General features: G+C 48.2%; 1 pseudogene; it reads right to left on the bottom strand.

Moving 5' to 3' along the window:
- Window positions 1-12233: 12233 nt before the first annotated feature.
- Window positions 12234-13790, bottom strand: LOC139050169 (probable ATP-dependent RNA helicase DDX5 pseudogene; annotated as a pseudogene).
- Between the last annotated feature and the right edge of the window lie 818 nt (window positions 13791-14608).

The following is a 14608-nucleotide window of genomic DNA, read 5'->3' as shown; positions in this document are numbered from 1 at the left end:
TTTACTACACTCAGGTGTTGCGGCTTACATAAAATGCCGACTGATACAAGGCCTGTCTGGAAATCATCCAACCCTATTTATTTTAAAGATATTTTCAGAGAGCCTAATGTAGTCTCAATTTCGTAGTGCTGCTAATACTACCTAATGATTCGTCAATGCATACACGAAATAAAGGTAACGTTTACATTATACAGGAAAGTATTGTTAACGAGAGCACAGTGAAAGAGTGAAACAATATTTCCAAGCGAACATACATTTTTTTATCCTGTATACCGTACACTTCACAAAAACAAGTAATCGGTGATAAAAAGCGCATGCACGAGCGAGTTCACGAATGAGTTCTGGTTTACTTTAGCAAATTTTCATAGGTTTTCGCTACGCAAACATTCTAGCAGGCAGCGCAGTGGTCTAATTTATTTTCTTAATCAAAATGTTTCTCCAGAGAAATCAGTCGTCTCAATTGCAGGATGAATTATGCAATCTCTTACACTGTAAACAAAACTTTGTCGAGATGGGAGTAAATGACTTGTCCTCTAGCACCTTCTGCGGTGGGAGTTTAGTAAACCCTGCTTAGGCTTCGTAAAAATTTTACTCCCCTGCTGAAATGAAGTCTTCAATGGACTGATGGAAGGATATGTTTATGTTCATCGGGGAGTTTTTTTAAGAAGCTATGGAAGTACATATTTGCCTCTATTAACGAGCTATGCAGAGAATCATGGGAGCATATCTTTAGATCCATCGATGAGCTTTTACTAGGGACTATTGAACTATGTGTTTACATCAGTCGAGGTGCTTTTTGCATGGAACTATTGCAGTATGTGTTTACATTCATTGAATAGACTTTGCAGGCGAACTATGGCAGTATACGTTTTCATCAATCGAGGAGCTCTTGTAGTGAACTACGAGAATACTTTTTTACACTCATGAGGAACGTTTCGCAGGGCACCATTGGAATATTTCTTTACAGTGATAGGGGAGGTTTTGCAGGAAGATGTTTGAGCATCTGTTCACATGATTCGGCTAGTATGCCAATTTGAGAATTTGTATTATTGATTTTCACCCCTTCGATTTACACAGTATATTGGTTTCCAAGCTGGAAGACGCAAACAAAAGTAAACGGAACAGCACTTTGTAGAAAACATTTCATTGCATAAGCACATAGGCAAACAAGAAATGAATGACACAAGCACAAGCTCTCAACTGTTTTTTTAATAGTTCTTTGTCAATGTGCTGTGTGTAAAAACCACATAGTACGAATAGAAAGCCACTCATCCAGCTGCATGTTTAGCGACGACCATACTAAGTACATGAAAGATACATTAATACACGGAAACCTCGCACAAGTGCCTAAGCAAGGTGCCATACAGCCATTTTAAAAATAACGTAGATATAGCAGAACATTCCGTGACCTACCTAGACTTTGTGGTACTACAAAAGGGGAAGCAACGTGTAAAGAGGCCATCGATTCTTATTGATATTGATATAAGCAAGAGAGTTAAAGCAGTAAAACTCCGAAAATGCCAACACACTTATAGCACTACAAAACTAAATGATAAGGAAAACGAAAGTTCTGGTAATCAATAACAGTTCATTTTTACAGTAACAAGCTAGCAGAGTGGACTAACTAGAGTTCAGCTTTCCTTTTTCTCCCAGATACATCATCATCTTCATCATCATCATCATCTTCATGCGCCTATTTTGTGTCCACTGAAGGACGAAGGCATACCCCTGCGATCCCCACTTACCCTTGTCCTGTGCCAACCGATTCCAACTAGCACCAGCAAATTTCTTAATTTTGTTGCACCACCTAGTCTTCTGCCATCCTCTACTGCGCTTCCCTTCTTTTGGCACCCATTCTGTGACCCTAATGGTCCAACGGTTATATAATCTGCGCATTACATGACGTCCCATTGCCATTTGTTATTTTAATGTCTATTGGAGTGTCGTCCGCACCCGTTTGATCTCTGATTCAAACTTCACTGTATCAGTCTCTTAAAGTTATGCCTAGCATCTTTCGTTCCATCGCTCTTTGCGCGGTCCTTAACTTGTTCTCAAGCTTCTTTGTCTGTCTCCAGTCTCTGCCCCATATGTCAGCACCGGTAAAATGCACTGATTGTATATTTTCCTTTTCCATGATAACGGTAAGCTCCCAGTCAGGAGCTCGCGATGTCTGCCGTCTGCGATCAAACTAATGTTTATTCTTCTCTGAATTTTCTTCTCATGGGCAGGGCTTCCAGTGATTAGTGGACCTGTGCAAACGTAGTCCTTCACATACTCTAGAGGCTGACTTGCGATCTTCAACTCTTGTTCTCTTGCTGGGTTATTTATCATTATCTTTGCCTTCTGCATATTAATCTTCAAACCCACTCTTACGCTGTCCTTGTTTAGGTCCTCAATCATTTGTTGCAACTCGTCCGCCGTGTTGCTGAATAGAACAGTGTCATCGGCAAACCGAACGTTGCTGAGGTATTCGCCGTCAATCGTTACTGCTAAACCTTCCCAGCTTAATAACTCGAATACTTCTTCCAAGCCCGCAGTCAGACAAGGTCAGACAAGGAGAGATTGTGTCTCCTTGCCTGACCCCTTTGTTTATTGGTATCCTTCTACTTTCGTTGTGTAGAAATAAGGTCGCTGTGGAATCTCTGTAGATATTTTCCGGGGTAGTTACGTAAGTGGTCCGTGCTCATTGATTACGCAATGGCCACTGTGACTGATAGTATTTCTACTGTATCAAATGCCTTTTCGTAATCTATAAACGCCATATAGAGAGGCTCATTGTACTCTGCCAATTCTTCAGTAACCTGAAGAATGACATGAATGGGATCCACTGTAGAGTATTCCTTCCTGAAGCCACCCTGTTCCCTTGGTTAAATAAAGTCCAGTGTTGCCCTTATTTTATTGGAGATCATTTTCGTAAATATTTTATATAATACTGGGAGTAAGGTAACGGGCTTACATTTTTCAGTTCTTTACCGTCCTCCTTTTTGTGGATTAGTATATTGCTTGCATTTTTCTAGTTTTCTGAAAAACTTGTAGTCAATAGACACTTATCCCCTGCCCTAATGACGCCGGCGCTCGTCTGGCAGGAACCAAAATATGCAGCAAGATCGATTTCATGATCGTGAGATTCCTGTGAAACCCAGCGACATTCCGAACGCTGCGATCACTACTCCATTTGGCCTGTTTGAGTTTCTCTGTATGCCTTACGGTTTGAAGAATGTGGCGCAAACTTTTCAAAGGTTCCTGAAGAAGGCTACGCGCGCATTTCCGTTCATTTTCGTCGGCATCGACGACATTCTCGTTGTGTATCGCATAGACGAAGATCACAAGGAGTACCTTCACCTTCTATTTGAGCGACTGGATGAGCACGCGTTGGTACTAAAGCCCCAGAAATGCATTTTCGAGTTGAAGCCCTTGATTTTCTCGGCCAACGCATTTCAGTCCAAGGCATCAAGCTACTGGAATCACGGAGGTGGGCAATCGAGGATTTCCCCTCTCCAAGCTCCTTACGAAATCTGCACGAGTTTCTAGTGTTCATATATTTTCACAGGCGCTTCATACCATGCTGTGCGTAAGTTGTTCAGCTGCTTACCGACGCGCTGCCTTACGATCCCCCCCCTCCTATATTCCTACCTTCCACAGGTCCTCGGGGCACGAACCCTCCTTTCAGGAAGACGAAACGTGGTTGGCGACTGAAGTGTTGCTGATTCATCCGTCGCCCATTGTGCCGACTCGCCTTATGGTAGACGCGTCGACCACGGCAGTGGGTGCAGTACTGTAGCAGCGCGATAGCACACTCTGGAGGCGGTTTGGCTTCTTGTCGAAGCGCCTCAAACTATAAAAACTTGCTGCTGCACCATCGGGAGGGAAATTTTGGCTTTCTATGGCGCTGTCAAGAATTTTCGTTTTTTTTTCTTGAAGGCTGTGGCTTTTACATTCTGACCTGCCAAAAGCCACTAAACTTCGTTTTCAAGAACAGTTCCTTGTACTCAGGTGATCTTCCGCAACTTTACTCTTTCTACAAATTTTCTACGGACATCCGCCATATCGCTGGCATCAAAAATCAGGCAGCTGGCGCACTTTCGCGAGTCGGCACTGTGCCTGCTAGCCCTGTGGATTCCCAAGCTCTAGCATTTCCCCATCAAAACAACCTCGAGCTGCGCCAATAGCGGGAGAAAGGCTCGTCGCTCCAGCTTGGGGCGGCCCATTTGTGCCCCAACAGTTTCGGCGCCGAATAGTCAATTCACTGCACGGTCTAAGCTATCCCGGCATCAGAGAGACGCACAGTCTTATTACAAACAGCTTCGTCTGGCCAAAGATCAACAAACTTGTTCGAAGCTGTGCAAGAAGCTGCCAAACCTGTCAAGCCGTGAAAGTGAACTGGCACACGCGTTCAGCGGGGCAGTTAACCGTTTCAATCACTAGAGAGATGTTTCGATCACGTGCATTGAGACGAGCTGGGGTCTCTACCGCCTTGCCAAGGTTTCACGTACCTCCTTACATCTGTCTACCACTGCTCAAGGTGGCCTGAAGCGACGCCTCCATAAGGCATCACAGCTGAAACAGTGGCGGAAGCATTTGTTGCTACGTGGGTGTCGCGATGCGGTTGCCGTTTGAGCATAACTGCTGATCGAGGCCGGCAATACCAAAGCTCGCTTTTTCTGCCTTGGCGAGACCGCTCGGTACGCGCCTTCAGAGCACCACGGCTTACAACACGCAGCTCGGCATTGTCGAATGTCTCCACCGACAATTGAAGGCGTCATTGACCGCCATGCTTGACAAACAGCTCTGGGGTGCAAAAGCTACCTCTAAAACTGCTTGGGCTGCGAACAGCAATCAAGGATGACCTCGGAGTCAGCGCAGTCGATATGCGCTGTGGGTCGTCAATCTGCGTTCCAGGCGAGTTTCTCGGCACCCAGCAAGGCACTCCGCCAGCGGCCGCGCTGCTCATAGAGAGGCTACATTCTGGGCTCAGCCACATTCGACCTACACTCCCACATGCCGCCGGCGGGCATCCAGTGTTTGGTTTCAAGACAATGTACACAACCACGCACGCCGCCATTACTTCTTCCTATGAAGGCCGCTTTCGTGTGGTTTCGCGTCCAGAGGAAATCTTGGAGATTGACTGTCGCTATAAAGAAGAGAAAGCTTCGTGTGACCGCGGGAAACCAGCCTATCTAAAAGAACTCTTCATTCCTTCCGTCATTCATGCCTAGGCTTCTGGAATTCTTAGGGGGGGGGGGGGGGGAGACCTTGTAGCGTCCATCCGTCACTACCTTGTCGCCACTTCGCCGTAATCAAGTTTTCTTTGCCTCGCCGTGGCGCCATTGCCCTGTGTGCTTTGGGGGGAAATCAAGGGGGCTGCCCGACTGGGCCGCCACCGTAGTACTTAACCAACCTGCTTGTACTTTTGAATAAAGCCATTCGACTCTCCAGTCTCAAGCTGTCGGAGTATGTGTTCCTTGCCTCCGCAAAACTGAGCTCCTAGGAGAAATAATAGAGCGTAATTTCACTCGGAGGAAAATGAAATATTGTAAAGTACATTGAAGACGGAGTCTTACCATATAGCTGTTTCTCTTTATTGGCGGGCCAGAAGAAGAGCGTGCAGCTTACGCACTTCGTCTTTCGTGCCACCGACCTTTGCACGCGCCGTCCTGCGCTGCGGGAGCCCCACATCTTTGTGTCAATTGCCCCCCATGCGAAAACCGACCGTCTCGGTTGCGTCAAAAAGTTCTTTCAGCGACCTAAGTAATGGAGCTCCTCGGGTGCATCTCGGCGTTCACGTACGTGCATAGTATGGTTTCATGTGCACTACATGAACGACCTCAGCGCGAGGACGACAACGAAGTGAACCTGGGTCAAAGCTGCAGGGGACGACTTCGTAGGTCACGTCACTGAGGCGGCGTGTAACCTTCTATGGACAAAAATACCGCCGGATTAACTTTTCCGAGAGTGCATGACAGCCGTCCAGACCCACACGCAGGCGCCGGTATTGTTATGGGCGTCGCGTCGACCCTGGTTGTATCGAAGGGTATCGGTATGCTGTTGGTTCCGGATACGATGCCGAGCAAGCTGGCGTGCCTCTTCGGCTCTTTGTACGAACTCTTCCACATGTTCGCTGGTCGGGCTATTATCAGCCAAAGGTAGCATGGCGTCAAGTGTTGACGTGACGTGGCGCCCTTATACAAGTTCGAACGGCGTAAACTATGTAGTCTCCTGTACAGCAGTGCTATACGCGAAAGTCACATAGGGTAAGATCTCGTCCCACGTCTTGTGCTCTACGTCGACATACATGGATAGCATATCAGCAGCGTTCTATTCAGACGTTCTGTTAATCCATTGGTTTGGGGATGATACGCAGTGTTCTTGGGTTGAGAGCTATGCGTCAGCTGGAGAACGTTTCGCGACTCAGCAGCCACAATGGACGTGGTGCATTCGTCGTACGTAGGGGAAGGCCAGTTCACGGGCGAATGTGCTTGGATAAGGCAAGCCGTAGAAACCTCCTGTGTTTGTCTCCCTGTGGCTAAGATTCATATTGAAGGCCCTTTTGGAGTACTGGACACAGAAGCTGCCGTCTCGGCACATCTCCCGCATCAGTATCCACATTTGTTTTCTAACAAATCTGAGGATTTGCTGCGACGCAGGGGGATCGGGTTTAGTGAACGGATAGTACAAGCCTTAACTCATTCCAAGACATGGGAGCTCGCGGCCAAGGCAGTGTACGAATCTCTAGTGGTGGAGGAAACAAGTTCGACGGAGGATTCGTCAACCAGCACCGAACAGGACAGCCCTATAGGGGATAAAGCGGAAAGTGCACCAGTTAATGAATAGGTCAGGAAAGCAACGGAGCCTGAAATGCCTCGCGAAGCAGAATGCAGACAAAAGTTATTGAACGTAAGCCCTGCCACAATAAGTGCTGAGCAGGCAGTGCGTAAAGCACAAAGCACTGCTGAGCATTACTATGACATGACAGCTCGCACGCGACGCTTTAAAGTTGGGGAAAAGGTAATAATCCTGAAACCCTCGCCGAAAAACAAACTGGAGGTTCAATGGGAAGGACCGGTTGACATAATTCAGAAATTATCTGAAACAAACTACGCAATCACGGTTACGGGAAAACGAAGGACACCACCAAGTGTACCGTTGCAATCTACTTAAACCCTACCGGCAGAAGGAAGTCATTGTGAACATGTCCCTTAACCAACCTGAGGAGACGCCTGTCGACTTTCCGGAGTTAACAGCAGTGACGGAGGCAAAAGACATTCGCGAGACCATTGACAAGCTAGTAGAACAGGCGGAGTTGAATCCCCATCAGAGGGCTGAACTGAGGGAACTCTTGTTTGAATTTAAAGACGTATTTTCAAACACCCCGGGCAGGACCACTGCGATCGTTCACAATATCGAGTTAACCTCGTCGGACGAAGTTCGTTCGAAACCTTATCGCGTTTCGCCTCGTCAACCTAAAGTCATGACCGTTGAAATAAACAAAATGTTAGAGCTAGGTGTAATCAAGCCAGGAGAGAGTAGTTATACCTCGCCTTTTATCTTCGTCGAAGTCCCAGGAAAGGAGCCGCGATCATGTATCAACTATCGCAGGTTCAATTTAATCACGAAGGACCAAACTTGTCCAATACCGCATATCGAGGAAATGCTTGAGAAAGTGAGCAGTGCTACCTTCATCTCTACGCTCGATTTAGTCAGAGGGTACTAGCAGGTTCCGCTGACCGAGAGGGCAAGCAGGCTTGCGTCGTTTATTTTCCCAATGGGAACCTTTCGTCCGAAAGTCCTGAGCTTTGGATTGAACAATGCTCCATATTGCTTCTCTAGCCTTATGGACCAGGTGCTACGAGGAATGGAGGAGTTTGCACTTCCGTATCTCGATGAAATAGCAATCTTTTCTTCATCATGGGCGGACCATATGCAACACCTGCGAAGCGTGCTGTGTCGTCTACGAGAGGCCAACTTACCTGTTAAGGCTCCCAAATGCCAATTAGGGCGCGCGGAGGTGGCTTATCTAGGTCATGTAATAGGGCCAGGCCATCGTCGGCCTTCCGAGGTTAAAATGAACGCAGTAGACAACTTCCCGCAATCCCGCACCAAGCGCGACATCAGGTCGTTCCTTGGCTTGGTGGGTTATTACCAAAGATATATCCTGAGGTATTCCGAGATTGCGAGTTCCTTAACGGATGCTCTCAGAAAAACAGAACCACAAAGGATAACGTTGGATGACGCAAAAGAAAAGGCTTTTAGACTGCTCAAGAAAGCACTAACGAGTCAGCCAGTCTTGAACGCGCCCGACTATTCCAAGCCATTCATTTTTCAGTGTGATGTCAGCGACAGGGGTATGCAGGTGGTGCTCTGTCAATAGAGACATGACGAGAACAAACACCCAGTACTGTACGCCAGTAGAAAGCTTTCAGTTCGTGATGAAGCATACAGTGCATCAGAAAAAAATGCGCCTGCGTAGTATGGGTGGTGCAGAAGCTAGCTTGCTATATCGCTAGTTCAAGGTTCACCATATAGAGACTGACCACTGTCCCGTTCCGTCACATGGCTGCAGTCCATGTGTACGAAAAACGGTCGTCTTTTGCGCTGGAGCTTGGCTCTTCAACAGTACACCTTCGATATTCGCTACAAGAAGGGCAAGCTTAACGGCAATGCCGACGGTTTGAGTCGTTGCCCGTAGAGTAACAAAAGGCTCATGCTCACCCGGCTTTCTGTGGCATTTTTACGTTCATTCTTACGTTTTTTTTCTGAAGTGTATTCGATTGTTAGTTGATTTTAATAACCACGTCTTAACGCTCTCAAGAAATGGCTGTTTTTAGTGTTGGGTGGAAGGGGGGGGGGGGGGAGGGGAATGTGCGTAAGGAATGGGAAAGGTGTAGCGGGTTCTCTTTCTTTCTTAAAGCCTGGTGTATCTTGGAGGAGGGTGGCCTTGTGATTTGTGGTTGTGGGTCCAGCACTGTTCTGGGGCGATTGCTTGCCCACGCAGGAGACGAAAAGTTGCGAGACCTGCTTGTGAGACCAATTTCACCCGACCGGATATGGGAGAAAAGTCACAAGAGCGCCACGAGGACTGATGACAACTCCCAGGAATCTACCAGCTACGAACTAAGGGTTCGTCACCTCTAATGGGAATTCTGCTGCTGAAACGCCGATACCTCGCACAGCGGCTGCTGGCCCTTATGCGTCGGGATCTTCCTCCCCTGCCGGAGATGCTGTTATGGTTGGCGTCTGGCACCACGTGCAGAAAGGAATTTCACCCTATCTTCTCTCACCATGTCTCGTCGAAATGAGGCGTGACTTCTCCTGCCACGGCTGGCATCCCGCAACTCATGCAGAAAGGACTTTCTCGCACCCGCCCTTCACCCACCAGGCCTCGCTGAAATGAAGCGTGACTTCCTAATGCGCCATGACCATTTCGAGTGTCTGGTCTGGCGGAAGTCCCGAATTGTTTATCGGCCTCTTTTGTGGGTGTGTGTGCGGCTTTAGAGGGACCCTTTTCTCGAACGGCCAAACTCTACAGAAAAACTTCCACGAACCAGCAACGCACAAAAGAGACGGACAAGCGTCTACGATTCCAGGAGGCGGGACGCCCTCCTCCTTGCAGCAGGCTCGGTATAACAAGAGAAGGAGGGGCCCTCTTTCTGTGCCGGTCACGTGACGTCGACAGAAGCAAGATCCCTCCCACGATTGTAGAGAGCCTATTTAAGGGGTTCCGAAATGTACTTTGATCACTCCATTCTCTTCTCATCATCTTTCATCAACTTTTCCATAAACCACGCAAGTTTCGCACTAGAAATTGTCTCGTCCTTGCCCGGTCGCCATGGTCTACCGGATGCCGGCAGAACGCCGCCAACGCCACGCTACCCTATTAGCAACGTCGGTCAAGCTTCAATATGCAGGCATCGCTGCAACTCGGCAGCAGTACGATAGGCTACCCTGGAGTACGCAACACCAGCCAAAGTTAAGGTCATGTGTCAGCTAGCGGCTCAAGCAGTCCTTAGTTTTTTTTTGTTTGTGCGTCCGTTCTGCCTGCGTCTGCGATGAAAACGACAAGTGGGAAGACAGATAAAGAGAAAGTGGTGAGGGGAGGTTGTAGCGTAATGGTTAGCGTGCCCAGCTAAGAAATGCAGAATGCTACGAATACATGGGCTGGAATCCCAGTGGTTTGTTTGCGAAGACAGCTCTCTGGTGACGGCGAAGCTCAGAATGAGGAGGCTGCCTGACGACAACGGTCGCCGTCAGCGTAACAGAATGAGCGGACGTGCAAGGTAACACCTAAAGCCGAAAGTATATTTAGAGGAAATATAGTATGCTCCTATAGAAATCCCGCCGTTTAAAAATCCCGCAAAGGACGCGATGACGCCACGGCACTGTACGCCAACAAATGAAGATAACTTTTTTAAGGTGAAGCTTTTTTTGCTTCTTCCTTCGACTTTTCCACTGGTGCTGTTGCCGTCTTGCACGTCGTGTCGAAGGGAGGTTCAGAGCGTTCCTATAGGAAGGAGCGTGGAAAAGAGGGAAAGTGGCGCAAGAAACTCGTTTGGACCTTTCCATCGCGTCACATGTGCACAGTGCCCTCTGGAGCTTCCTGGGCGTCGTCACATTAGCCTTTCGGCAGTTGTAATTATCCCTGACCACCCGCAAAAAGCATTGCAGAAACGGCCGCGCTTACTCTTAGCCTAACATGCGAGTCCTGAAGATAAGTACATAAAACGATAAAGACGGGGCAAGGAGAAGAGGCGGAGAATGGGTAGAACCGGGGTATTCGCGAAACTAGTGAATAATACCCTTTCCATTCTTCGCTCGCAGTTCTCATACAGGGGGGAAGGATGGGACAGGGAAAGGGCGACGTCAGAAGATAGCAAAACGCTATTACTACGGATAGACATGACCGCGGTTGCGGGCAAACTGAAGGGACGGTACTGCACGTTTCTGCTATTTCTAAAAAATAAAAATCATGCAAATTTGTCGAGTGGCCAACTGACGCATGGCGTGCCGACGCAAATCCGCAATTAATTACCGTAGGGTATAGGTAAAACTATGAAGTGGTCGCACGTCAAATCAATACTTATGTGCTCACCGCGGTGCTTCGCCCTTAGTGCTATTACCCGAACGCAAGTGCAATAAAATGCTGGCTACGAATACCCCGTGTCGTTCATAGTGAGCGGTCGCAGCAGTCCGATGAAAACGGACACTTAAAACAATGATCACGTGGTACCGCAGAGGCAGGATGGCGAGGAATACCACGTCAAAGAGAGAGCAGGGCGCAAAGAGAGTGACACGGGGAAAAAATGTTGACTCCGAGGTTAGGTTTTTCATGGCGGTTGGGCAGAAATGCGTCAGCTGTAGGACCCAATGTCGGAGTGGAACCGGTAGGCCTAGTAGGATTGCCACAGCATCCTCGAGATAGGCGCGGTTAACTTGCTTCCGTGCTCATGGTCCCCGCGGCACGGAAGCGTACTCCAGAACAATGTGAGGTCAACTTTTTTATATATGCTAACTTTATTTCTTCGTTCCTTCTTTGTTTTGAAATATTTATATTTTTCAATAGCACACTCTGTAACCGATTTTCTTATACTTCGATATAAGCTCAACTAGTGTGTCATGCTTCTCACAGATAGAGTATACTTTCTTATGGTCGTCTTAAAAATCGCTTGCCTGTCTCCTAGAGTGGACATGTGCCACTAGCACAAAAAATTGGATGGGAATTTGACGCCCCCGGAGAAGACGACTATTGCTACTAGTAGAAGTACAATTAGTTACTATTACTATCATTGCTACCACTGCGACTGCCTCTACTATCAGAATCACCACACGCTACTGTTACATATATGGATAGCAGTGTTTTTCCCTACACGCGAACATAGTGCACGTTCCTAAATTGGTCATGTATGTGACGCTGAAGTGAGCCGATCATTTTGGCCACGCCCATGCTATACACAAGTCAAATAGGAGCAATACATAAATACCGCCGTTTTTATATTGACAATACGAGAAGCACGTAATTTCGACGTCAAGAACATTTTCGTGATCGTGCCCAGCACCTGAATGAAAGCAAGCAGAGCAACCATAAGGCTCCAATGTTATCCTTTCGGCCTTTTTCCTGTTAAAACGAAGAAAATTCTTGCGTGGTCTGCATTTTAGAATACACGAGCAATTTACAAGTACGGACACACCTGTTTTTCAAGCAACGCATCATCGCAAGGTGAGCGAATGGATAAGTAAAGTTAATATTTTGCAGCGTCAAGCACCTTGGTGGCTATCTCGCGGAGTCGTGGAGCCACCGTCTGTTTGTTAGCTCCAAGAATCGCGATGAGCTCTTTTGCACGCCGGCTGTCGTTGGGGCTGATAAAGGTGTACGCCGTGCCCTGACCAGCGCAGCGGGTGGCGTGCTCCACCCGCTTATGATAGTCCTCCAGACACAGCGGGTAGTCGTAGTTGATCACGAAACGCACGTCGCCATCGTCCAGCTGACGCGTGGCCACGTCTGTTGCGACTAATACGGTCGCCGAGCCTTTTCGAAATGCGTTGAGTTCGCGGTCGCGGATTCCTTCCGTCATACCACCGTGAATGGCGACAACTGGCCAATCCAGCAATCGCAGTTTTAACACCAATGCATTCAGGCTTTGCCTCGTTCCTACGAAAACGATCACCTTGTCCCACTTATTGATAAGAATGTCCTCAAAGATGGCAATTAATTTGTCGTCCTTCTCAGCTTCGCCACAGATGACAACAACATGCTCAATCTGTCCGCTTTGATGCGCCGTCTGTAACTCGAAGCTCACCTGAATGTAGTCGTGCATCAATTCATCGGCAAGATGGGAAACGGCCCAATTTGGTGAAGCAACCAACATTATCTTCTGACAGACTAGGTGAACTAGGGCGTTGATGGTGCGAATTTGTTTTTCTAAGCCCATAATCAGCATGAGGTCCACTCGGTCCATCACCAGGTACGAGCAGCGACGAAGATTCACCTTGCCTTCTTTCAGGAAGGACAACAGACGGCCAGCTGTCGCCACGCATACCTCACATGGGCCTCTCTTCAGGGCTTTTAGTTGCCGTAGCTTCCAGTCTCCGCAAGATAGGCACACGCTGCGAACTGCCGTGTATTTCTCAAAGTGGCAGTTCAGCTCGTGTGTCTGTCGTGCCAGCTCCGGCGTCGCTACTAGCACGAGCACGATGGGGCCGTCACCAGACTGGAGAGGTGGCTGGTGCATGACGTGCGCGATGGCTGGAAGCAGGTAGGCCAGTGTCTTGTCTCTAGCTCCGCCGCGTGCCGTGACCATAAGGTCCCTGCCCTTGAGAGCAATGGGCCAGCACTGGGCCTGAATGTCGGTTGGCGGACCGTACTTCCCCGCTTCGATGCCTTCTAGCACGCCGCCTGGAAAGTTGGCTTCGTAAAGGCGTAGAACGGGCTTCGGCACGGCGCGCCCCTCGACAGTGATGCCCTTTGTTTTTCTGTACGCGTCCACGTCCACGGAGGAACGCCGGGCTGTCGCGAAGTGTTCTCGGTAGACGTTCTTTCGGAAAGGCAGCGTCTCCGTCGGTCGCCATTTGGGTGCGCGGACGTCAAGGTCAACGTCGCTCTCGGGGATTCCCTTTTCGGTTCGCACAAGCAGCATGCTTGCGAACATGCCCTCACCTCTTGGCAGATAAATCCGCCGAGAAAATGCGACTTCATCAGCCGTGAGGTCTGGTAGCGGCGGCGGGACGCCCCATAGCTCGATCACGCCAGTAGCGTCGTTCATGCCGTTGAGTCCGTTGACGCCGGCCGCTTCGTTCATGGCGGCTGTTCGCCGGACTCCTTTGCCCCGATTTTTCGGCTCCTACCCCAGCCCTGCTTGTGACCCACCCTGTTTGACGATGAAACCCACTGTGGGGGAGACCCCACGAACCGGTGGTATTAGCACTATAGTTATAAGCGCAGATGGGAAAGAAACCTATTATAAATAAATCATATAGTGTGTAATAAAGTAGTCAGCCCTGCATAAGCACGTCGAGTCAAAAGTAGTTAATGTCATTGAATGGCCATAGTAAATGGTAATGTATTAAAGAATAGGTTTAATTAAAAAGTAATATTGTTAATAATAATAATTTGTATTTGTCTTCTTGCTATTTGAATATCATATTTTATTTCATTGGTATTCATTTGGCCGACTTCCTCTTTCCTAGAATGAAACACTAACCCACTGCAGATTTATGGCAAGAAGCACTTGCGTAAATGCAAGTTTTTCATCGTGGACCGGAGTCGGAAGTTGCATTTCTATTACTGGCCCACCGTAAAATATACAATAGCGTAATACCCGACTTAATCTCGCAAAATAACGGATGATGCCTTCGTTAGCTGCTTCAGTTTCCTTTCCAACTGCTCTTAATTTTCTGCAAGAGCGATTAGGCCGCTCATTCTAACGAGTAATTTTGTATATCAACAGCACTTGCACTATTTGCAACTCCAGAATCCGCAGCTTGAGCTGCCCTAATAAAGGTGGCCACGACACCCAGGTTCACGGTGGCCCTATTGCTTCGTGCTTTGGTCACGTTTCTATTTTGTTGTGTCTGAACGAGGTGTTTCGTGGAAGCCGAAACAATCCTTGTTGCTGAG

This window comes from Dermacentor albipictus, chromosome 9 (assembly GCF_038994185.2).
Source record: "Dermacentor albipictus isolate Rhodes 1998 colony chromosome 9, USDA_Dalb.pri_finalv2, whole genome shotgun sequence".
Taxonomy (NCBI): domain Eukaryota; kingdom Metazoa; phylum Arthropoda; class Arachnida; order Ixodida; family Ixodidae; genus Dermacentor; species Dermacentor albipictus.
Note: the sequence above shows the minus strand (reverse complement) of the source record. Positions and strands in the feature narration are given on the sequence as shown.